The 19,507-nt window shown below is 40.9% G+C and overlaps 1 pseudogene; it reads left to right on the top strand.

Annotated features, from left to right (window-relative positions):
• The first annotated feature begins 15,951 nt into the window (after window positions 1–15,951).
• Window positions 15,952–16,261, top strand: LOC138845786 (jupiter microtubule associated homolog 1 pseudogene; annotated as a pseudogene).
• Window positions 16,262–19,507: the final 3,246 nt, after the last annotated feature.

A 19,507-nucleotide genomic window follows, 5' to 3' on the forward strand; every position in this document is an offset into this window, starting at 1 on the left:
ATTGCTCCTCTTCCAGTCCAGCTCTCTGCTGTGGCCTGGGAGGGCAGTGGAGGATGGCCCAAGTGCTTGGGGCCCTGCACCTGCATGGAAAACCTGGAGGGAGCACCTGGCTCCTGGCTTCGGATCATCACAGCGCAGGCTGTAGCAGCCATTTTGGGGGTGAACCAATGGAAGGAAGACCTTTCTTTCTGTCTCTCTCTCTCACTGACTATAATTCTACCTGTGAAATAAATTTAAAAGAAAAAAAAGACAGGTGGTATCATGGGGCCCATAGCTTCCTGAGAGGGCAGTGGTGAAGCCACTTTGGAGTTAAGAAATTAGAAACTATTGTAACAGGACACAGAGAACTCCTGGCCACCTCAACATTCAGCACTTACAGCCTTGTGCAGAGATGTTGAGCAGAAATGAAAGGACAGCAAAGCTGTAAGAAGCTGCATCACATGACAGGATCCATTTAAGTGCAAGTGTTTGTTGACAACGAGACTGGCTCTGACCACCTGCAGATCCTTGTTTTCCAGCAAAAGTATGCTGAAGTTCTTATGTCAGGGCCAGGAGGGTGACATCACAACTTATTTTTTTTCTCCTTCTTTATTTTTTATGCTGTGATCAATTATGGCAACATATTTATCTTTGCCTTTGCGTTTCTTATGGTAACTGACAGAAAACTGATCTCTACAATTCAAGTAATCCATGTCATATGTATGAACATTTTATTAACTTCACAATTGCAGTAGCACTTCAATACCTTTTAGATGACTGAGATTTTTCCGATTCCATTTATTGCACTTTAATGTAGTTTTAATGTGTACACTTTGGTTTTGAATGTCCTTTTAGGAACAAGAATAAATATTCAATGGTTGAAGTTAACCACATAAATTTTTCCAGCAGAGGTTTTCTAGAAATTCTCAATATATGAAAACAGTCTTCAAAGAGTTCATGGAGGGTTGGTGCCACAGCTCACTTGGCTAATCCTCTGCCTGCGGCGCTGACACCCGAGGTTCTAGTCCTGGTTGGGGCGCCAGATTCTGTCCCGGTTGCTCCTCTTCCAGTCCAGCTCTCTGCTGTAGCCTGGGAAATCAGTGGAGGATGGCCCAAGTCCTTGGGCCCTGCACCCGCATGGGAGACCAGGAGGAAGCACCTGGCTCCTGGCTTTGGATCGGTGCAGTGCACCGGCCACAACGCACCGGCCGTAGCAGCCATTTGGGGGGTGAACCAATGGAAAAATGACCTTTCTCTCTGTCTGTCTCTCTCACTGTCTAACTTTGCCTATCAAAAAAAAAAAAAAGAGTTCATGGAAATGCATATTATGATAAAAGTATGGGTTTCAAAAATGGCACCAAATTAACCTGATAATTTATTTCTATGATACCATAAATTTTGAAGCGCTAATGCATAGGAAATATATGCATACAGTAAAATTGCAACAATAAAAAATTTAAAAGATTTATTTATTATTTGAAAAGCTGAGTCACAGAGAGAGAGCGCAAGGGAGACACAGAAAAAGATAGTCCATCTGCTAGTTTACTCTCTAGATGGCCACAGTGACCAGAGCTGAGATGGTCTGAAGCCAGGAGCCAAGAGCTTCTTCTGGGCCTCCTGTGTGGGTGCAGGGGCTCAAGCACTTGGGCTATCATACACTGCTTTCCTCGTCACATTAGCAGGGAGCTGGATCAGAAGGAGAGCAGCCAGGACTCCAACCAACAGTGCCCATATGGAATACCAGTAGCTTTACCCACTACACCACAGCATTGGAACCTGCAACAAAATTTTATGTAAGCCTGTTTTTTTAATGTCAACTGTATGTAACCTGAGTTTAAGCTACTTACTGAAGAATTATGGAAGGAAGCTTGTGTCAGAAATATCCTATAAAGCTGTTCACCTGAGGATGAACAATGGAGGAAGGCTGGTGGCACAGCATGTACAGATAAAACAAAGAAGCTCTTGAGAGGTTACTAAGAATTGTGAAATACCTATGAAAAAGTCTAAATAAATAGCCTTTCTCTGAAGTAAGGGTGATTCATTTATTGTTCCACCTCATGTTGGAAATGTTAGGTCTCAAATGAAATGAAAGCTGTGCTACATTTGTAACTGACAGATTTGTTTCCTTAAAGTCACTTATTTGATAAATTGACTAATACATCAAAAATAAAAATTATCTTAAGATGAGTGCTAAATAATTTCATTATTGAACTGAGGTTTCTACAGACCAATAGACTATCATAATGTAGTGGAAGAAATACAGGCTTTGGAACTTGATGTAGGTTAAAGTGCAATAACTCTGCAGAGTATGTGGCCTGAAATTTCATGAACTCTGAGCGACTGTCTCCTCACACTGCAAGTGAGAATACCAGGATTTTCTTTGCAGATATATGAGAGTTCAGAAATTACACGAAGCCTTAGTAAAGTCATTGAAATAATAAGTTATCTATTTGATGAATAGTTGATGCTACTATTAAATTTCCCAAATTGTTGTTAATAATGCTCTGTTAACAGTTAACATGGTATTTTGTCTTTCATATAGTCCTTCCTTTGTCCCATGTGGCAAGTCAGCTGCAATCTAGAGCAAGTATCTTAAAATAATACTACTGGCCCTGAATAATATTTTTTATTAAGACAAATGCTTGAGATTTTATTTAATAAGTTATCACTATTTATTTTCCATCAAAGGATCGGCATCTATATTCTTCAAAAAACTAACAGGTTTAAGAGGTGTAGCTCTTTAGAGATGAATATTTATGCAAGTTTTATGTTCCATCTCACTTAACTAAAATTTTCCTTTCAATATTTTTGACCGTACATTCAGCAGAATGAAATAAAAATAAATATTAAAATCTTGTCATAAGGGAATGGGGCTAAGTGATAGCAGATATTCATGAATGAAATCCTGAATGACTACATCTGTTTCTCTACAGAACTTGGAAATATCTTTTAAACAAAGCCCTAAAATCTAGGCAAAGAGAGCACCAAATTACCTTCAGCTGAATAGTTCCACAGCTTTTCATAAAATACAAACTATGAACTTCTCCATATCATGTTAAAAATTAGGGAATTCTCATTCCTTCATTTAAAATTTTAAAAAGCAGAAGCTGTCTAAAGAAGAAGATTCATATTTTGACTTCAGTGTTAACCTATGATAAGCTTCTGTTTCACAATGAAATAAAGGCAGAGGATAAGAAGTGAATGTCAGTCTCTGTACACCCAGTGGGTTACAAAAGTATGGAAGTGGTGGCAGAGAGCCACTCCACTTCCTTCAAGACAAAAAAATAAAAAAAAAAAAATTGGAAGGAAAACACAGAAGGAAAGACAGTGCTCTGACAGATGTGTTCTCATTGTGGTTTCCTGCCTGATTGTTTGGCAGATTTCCTAAACTGTACTGCTTGTTAATAAACTTTACTAAAAAGACTTTAAAATATGCTGATTTCATAGGATAAAACATATTCAAGGGCTTTTTATGTAGCTAAAGGTTTATGCCATCTGTACTTCTGTATTCACAAATCTAAGGAAGCATAACTTGGAAAGTTGTAAGTGTAAGGCGACATTTGATCCACTTGCTATGAATACAAATGCTGAATCCAAACCCAGAGATCATGATTTAGTGCAATGGAGAAACAGCTAAAAGCCCAAGGAGATCAATATCCTTCAATGATTCTCCCTCTTCTTCTGCAAAATGAAGTCATGTGAAGATGTATATTGTGCACTGTGTGGATTCATTCACTAGAAATATGGATATAGAAAGTGAATGAGGCTGGTGCCACGGCTCACTTGGCTAATCCTCTGCCTGCGGTGCTGGCACCCTGGGTTCTAATCCCAGTTGTGCGCCAGATTCTGTCCCGGTTGCTCCTCTTCCAGTCCAGCTCTCTGCTGTGGCCTGGGAAGGCAGTGGAGGATGGCCCAAGTGCTTGGGCCCTGCACCCCATGGGAGACCAGGAGGAAGTACCTGGCTCCTGGCTTCGGATCGGCACAGTGCGCTGGCTGTAACAGCCATTTTGGGGAGTGAACCAAAGGAAAAGGAAGACCTTTCTCTCCCCCTCTCTCTCTCTCTCACTGTCTAGCTCTGCCTGTCAAAAAAAAAAAAAAGGGAATAAAAAGTTAGATTCTAATTTCTCTGACCTTCAGAATAGCAGTCAAGAGAACAGAAGCTTTTTTCTCACTTCCTAAAAATTACCACAGGATTTGGGAATAGGTGTTATATAATCACTAAAAATAACAGTAAGAGCTAAAACTACTAATTCGAATATTCAAAAATAATATCTTTGATATAGTTAAGTACATAATTAAGCCAATCATAAAGGCAGTCAATTTAGGGGAAAAACTGGCATTATAACTTGGATGTTCTCCCTATTTATCATATTTAAAATATCTATTTCTACAAATATTAATAATAATCTTTTTATGTCCTCTGGATATTAGAAAGGTAAATTAAATACAGTTATGGGGCCAGTGCTGTGGCATAGCAGGTAAAGCCGCTGCCTCTAGTGCCAGCATCCCAAATGAGTGCCAGTCCATGTCCCGGCTGCTCCACTTCTGATCCAGCTCGCTGCTATGGCCTGGGAAGCAGTAAAAGATGGTCCAACTCCTTGGGCCCCTGTACCCACATGGGAGACCCAGAAGAAGCTCCTGGCTCCTGCTTCTGATTCATGCAGGCTGGCCACTGCAGCCAATTGAGGAGTGAACCAGCAGATGGAAGACCTCTCTCTCTGCCTCTCCTTCTCTATGTAACTCTGACTTTCAAATAAATAAATATATCTTTAAAAAATACAGTTTTACTCCTTAGGAAGGCCTCAATTGATCCAAGCAAATATTAAGTAGTTCAACCATATTTGTAAGAAAATTGTGCTTTGATGCAGAAAACAAGAATGGGTGCACTAAACAGTCTATGAGTAAAATAATTGATGCTGGCAGAAGCTGAGATTAAGGATATCAGAGAAATACAGTTTCAAAGCCTTAAAGAAGTAAACAAACATCCAATTTTTTAAAATACTAAGTTTTGAGATTGTGGGACCTTTGAAATATTCATTTGTTGTGAGAGATTAATTAGATACATGAACAGATTGATATGTCTGCAAAAACTACAGACAGTTATGAATTTCCATGAACTGAGTTAGAGAAAGTTTACAGGATTGAATTTTTAATTTAATTGTGAGAAGTAAATGTAGGGGAAAAATAATCCAAATAAATGGCAGAATGGAGACAGGGGATTTAAGGAACGTAGCAATGAAGAACAAAAATGTGAACTGGACAGCGCCCTTGGGAAAGAAGTGCTAGTGATTCTATTACCTGTAACAATGTGTCCCTTGTCCCCCATCAGTTCCCATATCAAAAGCAGGTTTAGAACTCATAGTTCTGGTCCCTTCATCATTTCCTAGAGACAATAGCCTTTTCTTTCATTTTTCAGAGAAATTTTCCATCCTTTTTGTTACTTTATGTATATATAAATAAACAGTTTTAATATATGCACCTCCATGAACTTGAATAATACTAAAAATCACCTTCATGTAAAATCTTTTTCATGTAAAATCTGATTTTTGAATGAGCACTTTGGGAACATGACCGAATCATCAGTGTTATTTTCTGTTAGGAAAGAAAATAACAATTGGCTTATGAATATGGTTGGATCCAAGAAAATAAATTAAAAGCACTTGAGTGCTCATTTAGGATTAATTTCTTGGCACTCAGAAGGAAGACTGTCCAACAAAAAAAAATAGCAAACTTTGATAATTTAAAAAGACAATTTACTGCCTGCCAAATGATTATAATTGGTCTCAACACTGTTGGGAAAATATGCTAATGTTCAGAAATGTCATGGATGGTTTCATTAAAACATCTCCGTGGATCTGGCACTGTGGTATAGCAGGTAAAAGCCTCCACCTGCAGTGCTGGCATCCCATATGAGCACCTGTTTGGTTCCCAGCTGCTCCACTTCTGGTCCAGATCTCTGCTATGGCCTGGGAAAGCAGTAAAAGATGGCCCAAGTGTTTCAGCCCCTGCACTCATGTGTGAGACCCAGAAGAAGCTCCTGGCTTCAGAATGGCACAGCTCTGGCTACTGTGGCCATCTGGGAAGTGAACCAGCAGATGGAAGACCTCGCTCTCTTTTTCTCTCTCTGCCTCTGCCTCTCTGTAACTCTCCCTTCCCAATAAATAAATCTTTAAAAATATTTTTAAAAATTCCTATGTAAGGCATTTGTCACAGAGGTTAAGATGTCATTTGGGATGCCAAAATCCCTTACAAGCATATGTGAGTTCAAGTCCCAGATCCACTTCCAATCCCAGATTTCTGCTAATATACACTCTTGGAAGCAGCAAGTGATGACTAAAGTAGCTGGGCTCCTGTCACCCATGTAAGAAATCCAGATTGAGATTCAAGATTCTGGCTTTGGCTTGGACCAGTCTTTGCTGCTGTGTACATTTGGGAAGTGAATTAGCAGACAGAATAACTGTGTTTTCCTGACTGTCTCTTCCTTTCTCTGTCTCTCTGCCTTTCAAATAATAAATGCATTTTTTAAAAATCACAGAGTCACAACAAAATAATCTTGATGCTGAAGCCAGCTAAGTAAATGAATAAAGAATGTAAGTCCTCCTTAAAAATATTAATATATGAATATGCTTGTATTTAAAGTACAGTATTCATTAGACAAAATATTTCCAGAGGCTAAATTTGGTTCTCCTGAGCAGCTAATCAGCATATACTCCTTTCACTAACAATATAGTCAGAATAGCAGTTTGAACTGGGATTTTTTTTTTTTTAATTTTTGACAGGCAGAGTGGACAGTGAGAGAGAGAGACAGAGAGAGAAAGGTCTTCCTTTGCCGTTGGTTCACCCTCCAATGGCCGCCGCTGCAGCCGGCGCACCGCGCTGATCCGATGGCAGGAGCCAGGATCCAGGTGCTTTTCCTGGTCTCCCATGGGGTGCAGGGCCCAAGCACCTGGGCCATCCTCCACTGCACTCCCTGGCCATAGCAGAGAGCTGGCCTGGAAGAGGGGCAACCGGGACAGAATCCGGCGCCCCGACCGGGACTAGAACCCGGTGTGCCGGCGCCGCAAGGTGGAGGATTAGCCTATTGAGCCACGGCGCTGGCTGGGATTTTTTTTGAAGATGTATTTGTTTGAAAGGCAGCTGCAGAGAGGAAGGGACAGAGAGAGAAAGAGATATTCCATCAACTGGTTCATTCCCCAAATGGCCACAGTGGCCAAGGCTGGGCCAGGCTAAAGCAAGAAGCCTGAAACCTCATCTAGGTTCCCCACGTGAGTGCAGCGACCCAAGGACCTGGGCCATCTAATGCTGCTTTCCCAGGCACCTTAGCAATGAACTTGATCAGAAGTGGAGCATTTGGGACTTGAACTGGTGCCGATATGAGATGCTGGCATTGCAGATGGCAGCTTAACCTGCTGCACCACAATGCTATCTCTGGAAACTGGGATTCTGTATGTTTATTTTACTATTCTGGCTTCAGTTATGCTGAGAAATCACTTTTGAATAAAGCTTTCTGTTAAAATTATGGTCTCCAGACATGTGATTTTACTTTATCTCTTTATTTTATTTTATTTTATTTTTTTATTTTTGACAGGCAGAGTGGACAGTGAGAGAGAGACAGAGAAAAAGGTCTTCCTTTTGCCATTGGTTCACCCTCCAATGGCCGCCATGGCAGGTGCACCGCGCTAATCTGATGGCAGGAGCCAGGTAGTTATCCTGGTCTCCCATGGGGTGCAGGGCCCAAGTTCTTGGGCCATCCTCCACTGCACTCCTGGGCCACAGCAGAGAGCTGGCCTGGAAGAGGGGCAACCGGGACAGAATCCGGTGCCCTGACGGGGACTAGAACCCGGTGTGCCGGCGCCACAAGGTGGAGGATTAGCCTATTGAGCTGCGGCTCAATAATAGTGACTTATATATTTATTAGTCTACACATAGTTTATCCATTTGGTTAATTAAGGAAAATAAAAAGAAACAAAAATAAAAGCTAAACTAGGAAGAGCTAGACAAGAAGAGAACAAAAGGCCAGGAAAGATACAGCACAGAGCGAATCAGCATAAAGAAAGCCAGAAGACTTGGAGGAGCTTAGAGCTAATGAAATAAACAAGGACAGAGAGAACAGGGGAAAAAGGATATGAAAGTGAGATGGAATAAGAGAAAGTAAGGAATACAGGATCCAACAGAAATCCAAGGACAGAAAGTATTGGAGATAGAAAGGAATAGGAAAATTATTGAAAACCAAGTTGTTTTTCCTTTTATTTCCAATGTAATTCTATTCCATGCAAAATTCTAGCCTCAATCTAAAAAGAAGAAAGAAGAAAGAAGAGAAGTCAAAATAAATAGCACTTTCTTTTTCATGGGCAGAGGCCAAGAACTCTGGAAAGATAGATTAGAGAAAACATGATATGACAGAAGACCCTCCGCCAACAGTTATGGGGTAGAAGAGTAGCTGCAACTTCCAGCTGTGTTATCCAAAATTGAATGAACTAAAAACAAAGATGTTGGGCTCCAATTCAGAGACATTGAATCGGAATTTCCAGCATATTTACAAAACAGCCCAGGTGATTCCCATCCCCAGAAAAGTCTAGGAAGTACTAGTATAGTGGTGAAAATGAAAGACTGGATTTAGAACTGCCTCAGTTTAGATTGTAGTTCTACTGTTCACTTGCTATTGACCAGGTGCAAGTTACTGAAACTTCTGCTTAACAGTGGATAAATTTATAAAATGGAATATAGTGATGATTAATTTAACCAATTTATGTAAAGCATATATATGTATGTAAAGCGGTTAGACACTGCATCTTACAACATTCAATACTAGTAGCTGTATAGCTATAAAAATCCTTACAATGGGAAGTTCATATAAAATATCTTATTTCTTAAATAATATATTTTAATTGATTAAAAGTAAAAATGAGAAAGTTAAATTATTATAACATTATTCAAAATATTAATGGCAAGTAGAATTAAAACATAAGTTTATTTGGTGCAAAAACATTGAAATTTACCCATAGTTTTTTCATTATACAGTTTTTTTTTTGACAGGCAGAGTGGACAGTGAGAGAGAGAGAGACAGAGAGAAAGATCTTCCTTTGCCATTGGTTCACCCTCCAATGGCCGCCACGGCTGGTGCGCTGTGGCAGGTGCACCACGCTGATCCGATGGCAGGAGCCAGGTGCTTCTCCTGGTCTCCCATGGGGTGCAGGGCCCAAGCACTTGGGCCATCCTCCACTGCACTCCCTGGCCACAGCAGAGAGCTGGCCTGGAAGAGGGGCAACTGGGACAGAATCCGGCACCCCGACCGGGACTAGAACCCGGTGTGCCGGCGCCGCAAGGTGGAGGATTAACCTAGTGAGCCGCGGCGCCAGCCTTCATTATACAGTTTTCTATGAACTTCTTAGGTATCCTTGAATCTCTTATACAGTATTTTATTATGGCAAAGAGATCAAGCCATACTCCCAAAATTTTTCCTCTTGGCCTCAGCATATTGAAGCCAACACAGTTCTATGAGAATCAAAATGTGAACAATTAAAATTAAAACAGTTTCCAAGATTTAAATCTTCATAGCAGAGATAAGGATTTCCTTGAAATGCAATTAAACTAGGACTTGGCTGTTGCTGATACATAGAGACTCACCAGTATCAGGTAACCCACCTTATTTCACATGTTGTTCTCTTTAGTAATTTCCCAATATCTTACCAGTAATTTCCAAAAACCATCTATTCCTTTTTCAGAATCCCGCATAGTCTTTTGCCTTTACCATTATGCAAAGATCAAGTCTTTTTTTTTTAAAGATTTATTTTATTTGAAAGACGAGAGTTACAGATAGAGGTAGAAACAGAGAGAAGTATTCTATCCACTAGTTCACTCCCCAGATGGCCGCAATGGCTGGAGCTGCACCCATCCGAAGGCAGGAGCCAGGAGTGTCTGGGTCTCCTACGTGAGTGCAGGGGCCCAAGGACTTGGGCCATCTTCTACTGCTTTCCCAGGCCATAGCAGAAAGCTGGATTGGAAGAGGAGCAGCCGGGACTACAACTGGCACCCTAATGGGAGACCTGACTTCCTGCCTTTGACCAAAACCAGCCTTGCTTTTTATAGGCACTTGGAGAGCAACAGCAGCTGGAAGATCTTTCTCCAAATGTCGGTCAGTCTGCCTTTCAAATATAATGATTAAAAAAAAAAACAGAGATATAAAATAGGAAGGCTGATAGAGATGTCGGTAATACATCAATAATCATGCATAAGTACAATTTAGTTTACTTAATTCAGGATAATGATTAATCAGATGAACAGCAAATAAAAGGGACATTTAAATCAAATAATGACAAGTAGACACAAATATTTTTTTTTAAAGATTTATTGGTGGGGCCAGCGCTGTGGTGTAGCGGATTAATGCCCTGGCCTGAAGTGCCAGCATCCCATATGGGCACCAGTTCTAGTCCGGGCTGCTCCTCTTCCTATACAGCTCTCTACTATGGCCTGAGAAAGCAGTAGAAGATGGCCCAAGTCCTTAGGCCCCTGCACCTGCGTGGGAGACCCAGAAGAAACTTCTGGCTCCTGGCTTCGGATCGGCACAGCTCCGGCTGTTGCAGCCAATTGGGGAGTGAACCATCCAATGCAAGACCTCTTTCTCCTCTCTCTCTCGCTCTCGCTCTCTCTCTCTCCCTCCTCTCTGTGTAACTGACTTTCAAATCAACAAATGAATCTTTTTTTAAGATTCTTAAAAAGAATTCTTTTTTAATCTTTAAAAAGATTCTTTTTTAAGAATCTTAAAAAAAGATTCATTTGTTTATTTGAAAGGCATAAGAAGAGACAGAGTATGGCTAAGTCCTGGGAAACCACAGAGTGCTTCTTCACACTTTCCAAGCTCCTCAGTTACCAATAGCAGATCATAACAGGGAGCTGTGCTGACAGGAAAATGTGCAGTTCATTAAGCAGTATGAATGAGTTCTGAGCACACAGGGACTAACACCAGGGAGTCCTGCAGCTGTGAAGAGAAGGATGGGCTGCACAAACACATGTGACCATTCCTCTCCATCCAGTTAACCCAGAGGAGAGCTACCACACTCTTAGATACTTTCCCCACCCTGGAATAATGAACAGAGCACCCTGGCCACACCCAACATACATCTATTGTTATTCACTGAAAACATAAACTTCCCTCTAAGCCACAAAGACATAGACCAAAGATAAAAGCCACCAGATAAAAAAAAATTTATACAAATGTGGGGAGCAAACCGGACTGGACTGAGTTACTGGAATTAAGACTTATTCTATGCATCTGCTCTCCCACAATATGGCGCTGGGAGAGAAGTAAACAGCTTCCGCACAGCTGCCTCCAGTTCAACCAATAAACTGTAGGACTTGCTACTGATTGGAGGAGAGCAGCGTACTCGGCGTGTGGGCAGCCGAGTTGGGATTGGCAGAGGAGGACTATAAAGGAGGAGAGAGACGGCATGCACGGAGGAACATCTAAGGGGAACATCTGAGGGAACACCTGTGCAGCCCCCGAGAAAGCCGGCCGGCGGTGTGCCGCTCCCCTGCGGAAGTGGGGAATGTGGCCAGGGGGAACTGCCCTTCCACGGAGGTGGAAGGGATAGTAGCCAACCCGGGAAGAACCAGCAGCAAACCCGGGGAGGGCCGAGCAGACGAAAGAACAGCGCAGGGTCCTGTGTTGCTCCTCCACGAAGAGGGGGAGCGACATACAAATATCTAAAAACAAAGGAAAATATTTAAGAAATAAGAATAAGGAAGACACTATGAGCCCACCAAAGGAATACTACATGATTTCAATATCAGAAGGTGAAGATGAAGAGATAAAGAAATGCCAGAAAAAGAATTCAGAAAATTAATCATCAAATTACTTAGAATCAAATTCACAAACTAAAGAAAACTATATATGAGATGACTGAAAAATTTTCCCATTAATTGAGATCTTAAAAAGAAATCAAAATGAAATACTAAAAATAAAGAGTTCAATAGATCAAATAAGAATGCAATGGATAATCTTAACAGAGTTGTGAAGCATAAAAAAAGAATATGAGAGCTAGAAGACAAGCGTCTAGAAATTTTATAGTTAGACCAAAAATAAAAAGAAATTAGAAAACTAAACTAAAAAACACTGTTGGTTGGAGATCTACAAGATACTATCAAATGACCCAACATACAGGTCTTTTTTTTTTTTTTAAACATGTAGAGTTAGTGAGAGAGAGAGACAGAAAAGTCTCCCTTCTGTTGCTTCACCTCCCAAATGGCTGCTACGTCTGGTGCACTGCACCGATCCGAAGCCAGGAGCCATGTGCTTCCTCCTGGTCTCCCACGTGGGTGCAGGGCCCAAGCATTTGGGCCATCCTCCACTGCCTTCCTGGGCCACAGCAGAGAGCCGGACTGGAAGAGGAGCAACTGGGACTAGAACCCGGGGTGCCAGCACCACAGGCAGAGGATTAACCAAGTGAGCCACAGAGCCGCCCATGGTCTTAGGGAGTCCCTGAAGGCATGGAAAGAGAAAAAGGATTAGGGGCCAGCACTGTGGCTCACTTGGTTAATCCTCTGCCTGCAGCACCAGCATCCCATATAAGCTCTGGGTTCTAGTCCCAGTTGTTCCTCTTCCAGTCCAGCTCTCTGCTGTGGCCCGGGAGGGTAGTGGAGGATGGCCCACGTGCTTGGGTCCCTGCACCTGCATGGGAGACCAGGAGGAAGCACCTGGCTCCTGGCTTTGGATCAGCGCAGCACTGGCCATAGAGGCCACTTCAGGGGTGAACCAACGGAAGGAAGACCTTTCTCTCTCTCTCACTGTCTATACCTCTGTCAAATAAAAAAAGAGAGAGAGACAGAAAGAGAGAGGATTAGTAGGCCTTTTCAATGAGGTAATAACAGAAAACTTCCCTAATTTGGAGAACGAAAGGGACCTCCAAGTACAGGAATCACATAGAGCTCCCAATAGACATGACCAGAAAAGATCTTTACCATGACACATTGTAGTAAAACTCTCCACAGCAAAACAAAGAAAAGATTCTAAAATGTACATGAAAGAAATGCCAGATTACTTTCAGAGGAACCCCAATTAGACTCACAGCAGGCTTCTCATCAGAAACTCTACAGGCTAGGAGAGAATGGTGAGATATATTACAAGTCTTAAGAGAAAAAAAAACCTGTAAATCCAGAATACTATACCCTGAAAAGCTCTCATTTATGAATGAAGGTGAAATAAAGTCCTTCCATTAAACAGAAATTGAAAGAATTCATCACCACCTGTCTATCCTTACTAAAGGTATTCAAGGATATGCTACACACAGAAACACAGAAACAGGATCAACACTACAAAAGAAGTGAAGTCAGAAATTCTCCCAATAAAAGTACAAAGGAAATCCAAAGTAAAAAATAGGAATATTAAGGAAAAATGCAGGGCAATGTTGTTACTTAACAATAGTCACCTTGAATGTAAATGGCTTCAACTCACCAGTTAAAAGAAACAGACTGGTTGAATGGATTAAAAAATCCATCTATTTGCTGCCTATAATATACACATCTCACCAAGAAAGATCCTTGTAGACTGAAAGTGAAAGGATGGAAAAAGATATTCCATGAAAAAAAAGCAAAAAAAGAGCTGGTGTAATCATACTATCAGAAAAAATAGACTTTAACATAAAAACAGTTAAAAGAGACAAAGAAGGGCACTATATAATGATTAAGGGATTAATTCAACAGGAAGAAGTGACTATCATAAACATATATGTACCTAATTACAGGGAATCTTGTTATTTAAAAGAAATGTTAAGGGATCTAAAGGGATACATAGACTTAAATACAATAGTAATGGGGACTTCAATACCCCACTTTCAGCAATGGATAGATCAGCTAGACAGAAAACCAATAAGGAAATAACAGAGCTAATTGACACCATAGACCAAATAGATCTAGTAGATATCTACAGAGCCTTCCACCCCACAACCACAGAGTACACATTTTTCTCCCCAGTGCACAGAACTTTCTATAGGATTGACTATATGCTAAACCATAAAGGAAGCCTCAGCAAATTCAAAAAAATCAAAATCATACCATGCATCTTATATTGAATGGAATGAAGCTGGAAATCAAATCAGTAGTCTCAAGAACGTATGCAAACACATGGAGATTGAATAACATGTTCCTGAATGAACAATGGGTCACTGAGTAATTTAAAAGAGAAATCAAAAATTTTCTGAAAACAAATGAAGATGTCAGTACAACATGTCAAATCTTATTAGATACAGCAAAAGCAGAAGTAAGAAGAAAGTTTATAGCATAGCAATTGATGCCTACATCAAGAATTTAGAAAGGCACCATAAAAATGAGCTATAAATGCATCTTTAGGACATAGAAAAACAACAGCAAACTGAACCCAAAACTAGTAAGACAAAAAGAAATAATTAAAATTAGAGAGGAAATAAACAAAACCTAAACAAAAAATATAAAAGATCAGCAAAATGAAGAGCTGGTTCTTTGAAAACATAAACAAAATTGACACATTATTGGACAACTAACCAAAAAAGGAGGGAGAAGACCCACATTAATGAAATTAGAGATGAAAAAGAAAATGGAACAACAGGCATCACAGAAATAGGAAGAATTACCAGAAATTACTACAAAGAGCTATACAACAACAAACCTGGAAACCTAGAGTTTAGATAGATTCCTGAACACATAACCTACCTAAATTGATCCATGAAGACACAGAAAACCTAAACAGACCCATAACTGCATCAGAAAATGAATCAGTAATAAAGATAATCCAAAAAAAAAAGCCCCAGACCAGACGGCTTCAGCATGAATTCTATCAGACATTCAAAGAACCAATTCCAATCCTTCTCAAACTAGTCAAAACAATTGAAAGCGAGGGACTCCTCCCAAATTCTTTCTATGAAACCAGCATCACCTTAATTCCTAAACCTGAAAAAGATACAATAGAGAAAGAAAACTACAGACCAGTTTCCCTGATGAACATAGATGTAAAAATCCTCAACAAAATAACAAGCCAGTCGAATCCGACAACACATCAGAAAGATCATTCATCTGGACCAAGTAAGATTTATCCCTTGTGTGCAGGGATGGCTCAAGATTCGCAAACCAATCAATGTGATAAATCACACTAACAAACTAAACAAAAACCATATGATTATCTCAATACATACAGGAAAAGCATTTGATAAAAAAAAAAACACCCTTTCATGATGAAAATTCTAAGCAAATTGGCTATGGAAGAAATATTCCTCAACACAATCAAGGCACTTTATGACAAATCCATTCCAGCATCCCACTGAGTGGGGAAATGTTGGAATCATTCCCACTGAGATCTGGAATCAGACAAGAATGCCCACTCTCACTATTGCTATTCAATGTAGTTCTGGAAGTTTTAGCCAGAGCCATTAGGCAAGAAAAAGAATTAAGGGATACAAATTGGGAAGGAGAAAGTCAAACTACCCCTATTCACAGATGATATGATCCTTTATATAGGGGGTTCAAAAGACTCCACCAAGAGACTATTGGAACTCATAAAAGAATATTGTAAAGTAGCAGGATATAAAATAAATACACAAAAATCAACAGTCTTTGTATACATAGACAATGCCACGTACAAAAAATATCAAGGATCTGAAAGGTCTCTATGATGAGAATTATAAAACATTAAAGAAAGAAAAGGAAGAAGATACAGAAAAATGGAAAAATCTTCCATGTTCATGGATTGGGAGGATCAATATCATCACAATGTCCATACTGGCAGAGGATCTCAGAGCGATGGCCAGCTGTGGAGTCTGGGGTGTCCCTGTGCCCCTTGGGTCTGACCCGTTCAGCATTCTGCTCCCATGCCAGATTACCTCACTCCTCAGTGCTTTGACTACCACCACCACAGCAAGAATAGCTCCCAGGTTGTACAGCCTCCAGGCGGTGGATCCAGCTTTTTACTTTGATGAAGTAACAGAACAACCTGTGAGGAAGAACAAAATGGCCTCCACCATCTTTGGGACACTTGAAAAAAAAATCCCTTTCCTGGGCCAAGTGTGCAGGTACCAAGTCTGATGGTGGCAGGGAAGATTCAAAGTCATCAGGGCTATAGGGAAGGAACTCCTTGGAAGCCAGCTTGGGAGACTTCTTTGATCTGAAGGGAGAAGGTGCTATTCATGAAAATGTGGACACGGACTTGCAAGCCAGCCTGGGGCAGAGGGAAGAGAAGTCTGTACCTGCTGTGCCTGTGGCCCTTGCCCCATTCAGGAGAAACCACACTGGTGGCAAGTCCAGCCTTGTCATGGGTTAACTCCACCCATGCTCAGCTCTGTTATTTTGTTTTCTCCATGCTTGTGAACTGCACAACTTGACCCTAACTGTATATCTTTTGGATTTGTTTCATTAAAAAAGCAGCACTATATGTAACACAGTCTTTTCTTTCTTCTTGAGGAACAGGTCTCTCCTTCCCTCTCCCCCTCCCCCTCCTCAGGGTCTCTGGTCCATGGCATGAGTGTTTTCTAGTAGTAGATTTGAGGAAAAGCTTTGTTACACTTAGTGCCATATTTTTAAGAGCAAATACTTTGGTTCCTAATGTGTTAGGGTCTTTTGTACCAAGATTTTGAACACACTTTACTGGGATCCATGAGCCTTAGTACCTGCTGTTCCTGTCATGCCCTACTCGCAAGCCTGCCTTGCTGTGGAGCCTTCTCTTTGGCGTCTCCACCCTGCCAGTGCCTTTGGCCAAGAGCACCACACTGTACCATGTGGCACAAGACAGGCCTGCATCTCATGCCTTACTGCCTGCAAATCAAAGAAACTACTTTTTTTCCTTCAGATAAAGGTAAGCCAGATATTAGCTGGACTGGTTGGGTAATGACAAAGCTAGCTGCCACTAGCAACAGACGGCCTCAGTTGTACAATCAAACTAACCAGAAGGGAAAGTGGTGAAGTGAACGAGGGAGGAGACTGCTCACAATCAAGTGGATCCCACAGGGCATTGTTCTTCCTAAATAACTTGATGCTGTGTACATGATGCTGGTGCTTGACCATGAAACGGAAGTCTCATACTTACAATGTGTGTTGTACTGCACAATCTAGGACTGTTGTCTAAGTAAATGATACCCACATTTTGAGAAAAAAAAATGTCCATACTACCAAAAGCAATTTACAGATTCAGTGAGATACCAATCCAAATACCAAGAACATTCGTCTCAGGTATAGAAAAAATGATGTTGAAGTTTATATGGAAATATAGGAGATTCTGAATAGCTAAAGCAATCTTATAGTAGACAAAAAAAAAAAAAAACACCAGCTGGAAGCATCACAATACCAGATATCAAGACATACTACAAGGAGTTGTAACCAAAATAGCCTGGTACTGGTACAAAAACAGAAGACAGACTAATGGAATGGAATAGAAATGCCAGAAATCAATACAAGCATCTACAACCAACTTATCTTTGACAAAGGAGCTAAAATCAATCCCTAGGACAAGGATAGTCTCTTCAACAAATGGTGCTGGGAAAACTGGATCTTCACACGCAGAAGTATAAAGCAAGACCCCTACCTTACACCATACACAAAAATATACTCAAAATGGATTAAAGACATAAATCTACGACCTGATACCATCAAATTGCTAGAGAGCATTGGGGAAACCCTGCAAGACATTGGCATAGGCAAAGAGTTCTAGGAAAAGACCCCCAAGGCATAGGCAGTCACAGCCAAAATTGACAAATGGGATTACATCAAATTGGGTGAAAATAAAAAAAATTATTATAACAAAGATTAGGTTTTCCACAGTAAGATCATACTTATAATCAGAATGGATTCCAGACATATAGGTTCCTCATCTCTGGCTAGGTTCAAATACAGAATCAAAAAGAAAATCTGCTTTGGAAGCATCTATCAGTTTGTACTCCCATTAGGGTTGCCAAATATACTGTATTTATGGAATACATCCTATAGGGATTTTGTTCTAGGTCCTGTATGGACTTTGACAGGATGCCCTTTATATTTTATAAAGGAAATTACAGAAATATCACACAGATATTTGTGTTTCAGTAACTGGTGCTTAAATCACTTAAATTATGGCATTAATTGAGTGAAATAATCTACAAATAACAGACTAGAACAACTTCTTACAGTTTCTGCTGTAGTTTTGGTGAAGGAAGATCAATGGCAGGGGATGAGGAGGATGCTAAGAGTTAAAAGTAAATTTTATGGCCGGCACCGCGGCTCATCAGGCTAATCTTCTGCCTTGCAGTGCCGGCATACTGGGTTCTAGTCCCAGTTGGGGCACCAGATTCTGTCCTGGTTGCCCCTCTTCCAGGCCAGCTCTCTGCTGTGGCCAGGGAGTGCAGTGGAGGATGGCCCAAGTGCTTGGGCCCTGCACCCCATGGGAAACCAGGAGAAGCACCTGGCTCCTGCCTTTGGATCAGCGCGGTGTGCAGCGCACCAGCCATGGCGGCCATTGGAGGGTGAACTAACGGCAAAGGAAGACCTTTCTCTCTGTCTCTCTCTCTCACTGTCCACTCTCACTGTCCACTCTGTATTAAGTTAGTTTATACAGTTTTAAGTTAGTTTAATACAGTTTTAAGTAGTTTTTACTATTTAAACTAGTGTTAATGAAAATATAGCATAAACAAGAATATTTGAAATGTTATATTCATAAACAAAAAAGTCTTAAACTCTTTTAAAAGGAAACAGTACTCTGAAGGGAATTCTAAACTAAATCTTTTCGTTTATTTTATAACATTAATACTGGAAATGTTTATTTTGCTATGATTAATTTTGTTTTGCTTTAAAGAAAATGGAAGTAATGTGTTTGTTCTTGTTTAATTAAACTATAGCCTATCTACAAGGGCACTTCAAAAAATTCATAGAAAAATGGAATTAAAAGGGCCGGCACCGTGGCTCAATAGGCTAATCCTCCACCTTGCAGCGCCAGCACACCAGGTTCTAGTCCTGGTCGGGGCACCAGATTCTGTCCCGGTTGCCTCTCTTCCAGGCCAGCTCTCTGCTGTGGCCCGGGAGTGCAGTGGAGGATGGCCCAAGTGCTTGGGCCCTGCACCCCATGGGAGACCAGGAGAAGCACCTGGCTCTGCCTTCAGATCAGCGCTATGCGCCGGCCACGGCGGCCACTGGAGGGAGAACCAACGGCAAAAGGAAGACCTTTCTCTCTGTCTCTCTCTCTCACTGTCCACTCTGCCTGTCAAAAAAAAAAATGGAATTAAAAGATGAGCGAAGTAGAATATGATGACCATGTAAAGGCAGGAGGGAGTTGGAAATGCACAGGCCTGGGAGATCTGTAAAGCAGTAGAGACAGAGAATACCACAGACCTCAGGCAGATGCTCCTCTGTGTCTCGCTATCCAGTTCTATTCAGAAGGCACAACCCTCTCTACAGCAGTCAGTCTACCTCAAATTTACTGACTACAATGAAAATCATGGCTTACCAGAGATAGCTGTTGTAGATGGAGGAACAATTCCAAGCTTTCCAATCAGACAAGTGTGGAACACTAACTCAACTTCTACCACTGACCAGATACAAGTTT

Source organism: Oryctolagus cuniculus, chromosome 16 (assembly GCF_051225735.1).
Source record: "Oryctolagus cuniculus isolate XC-2025 breed Fujian yellow rabbit chromosome 16, ASM5122573v1, whole genome shotgun sequence".
NCBI lineage: Eukaryota > Metazoa > Chordata > Mammalia > Lagomorpha > Leporidae > Oryctolagus > Oryctolagus cuniculus.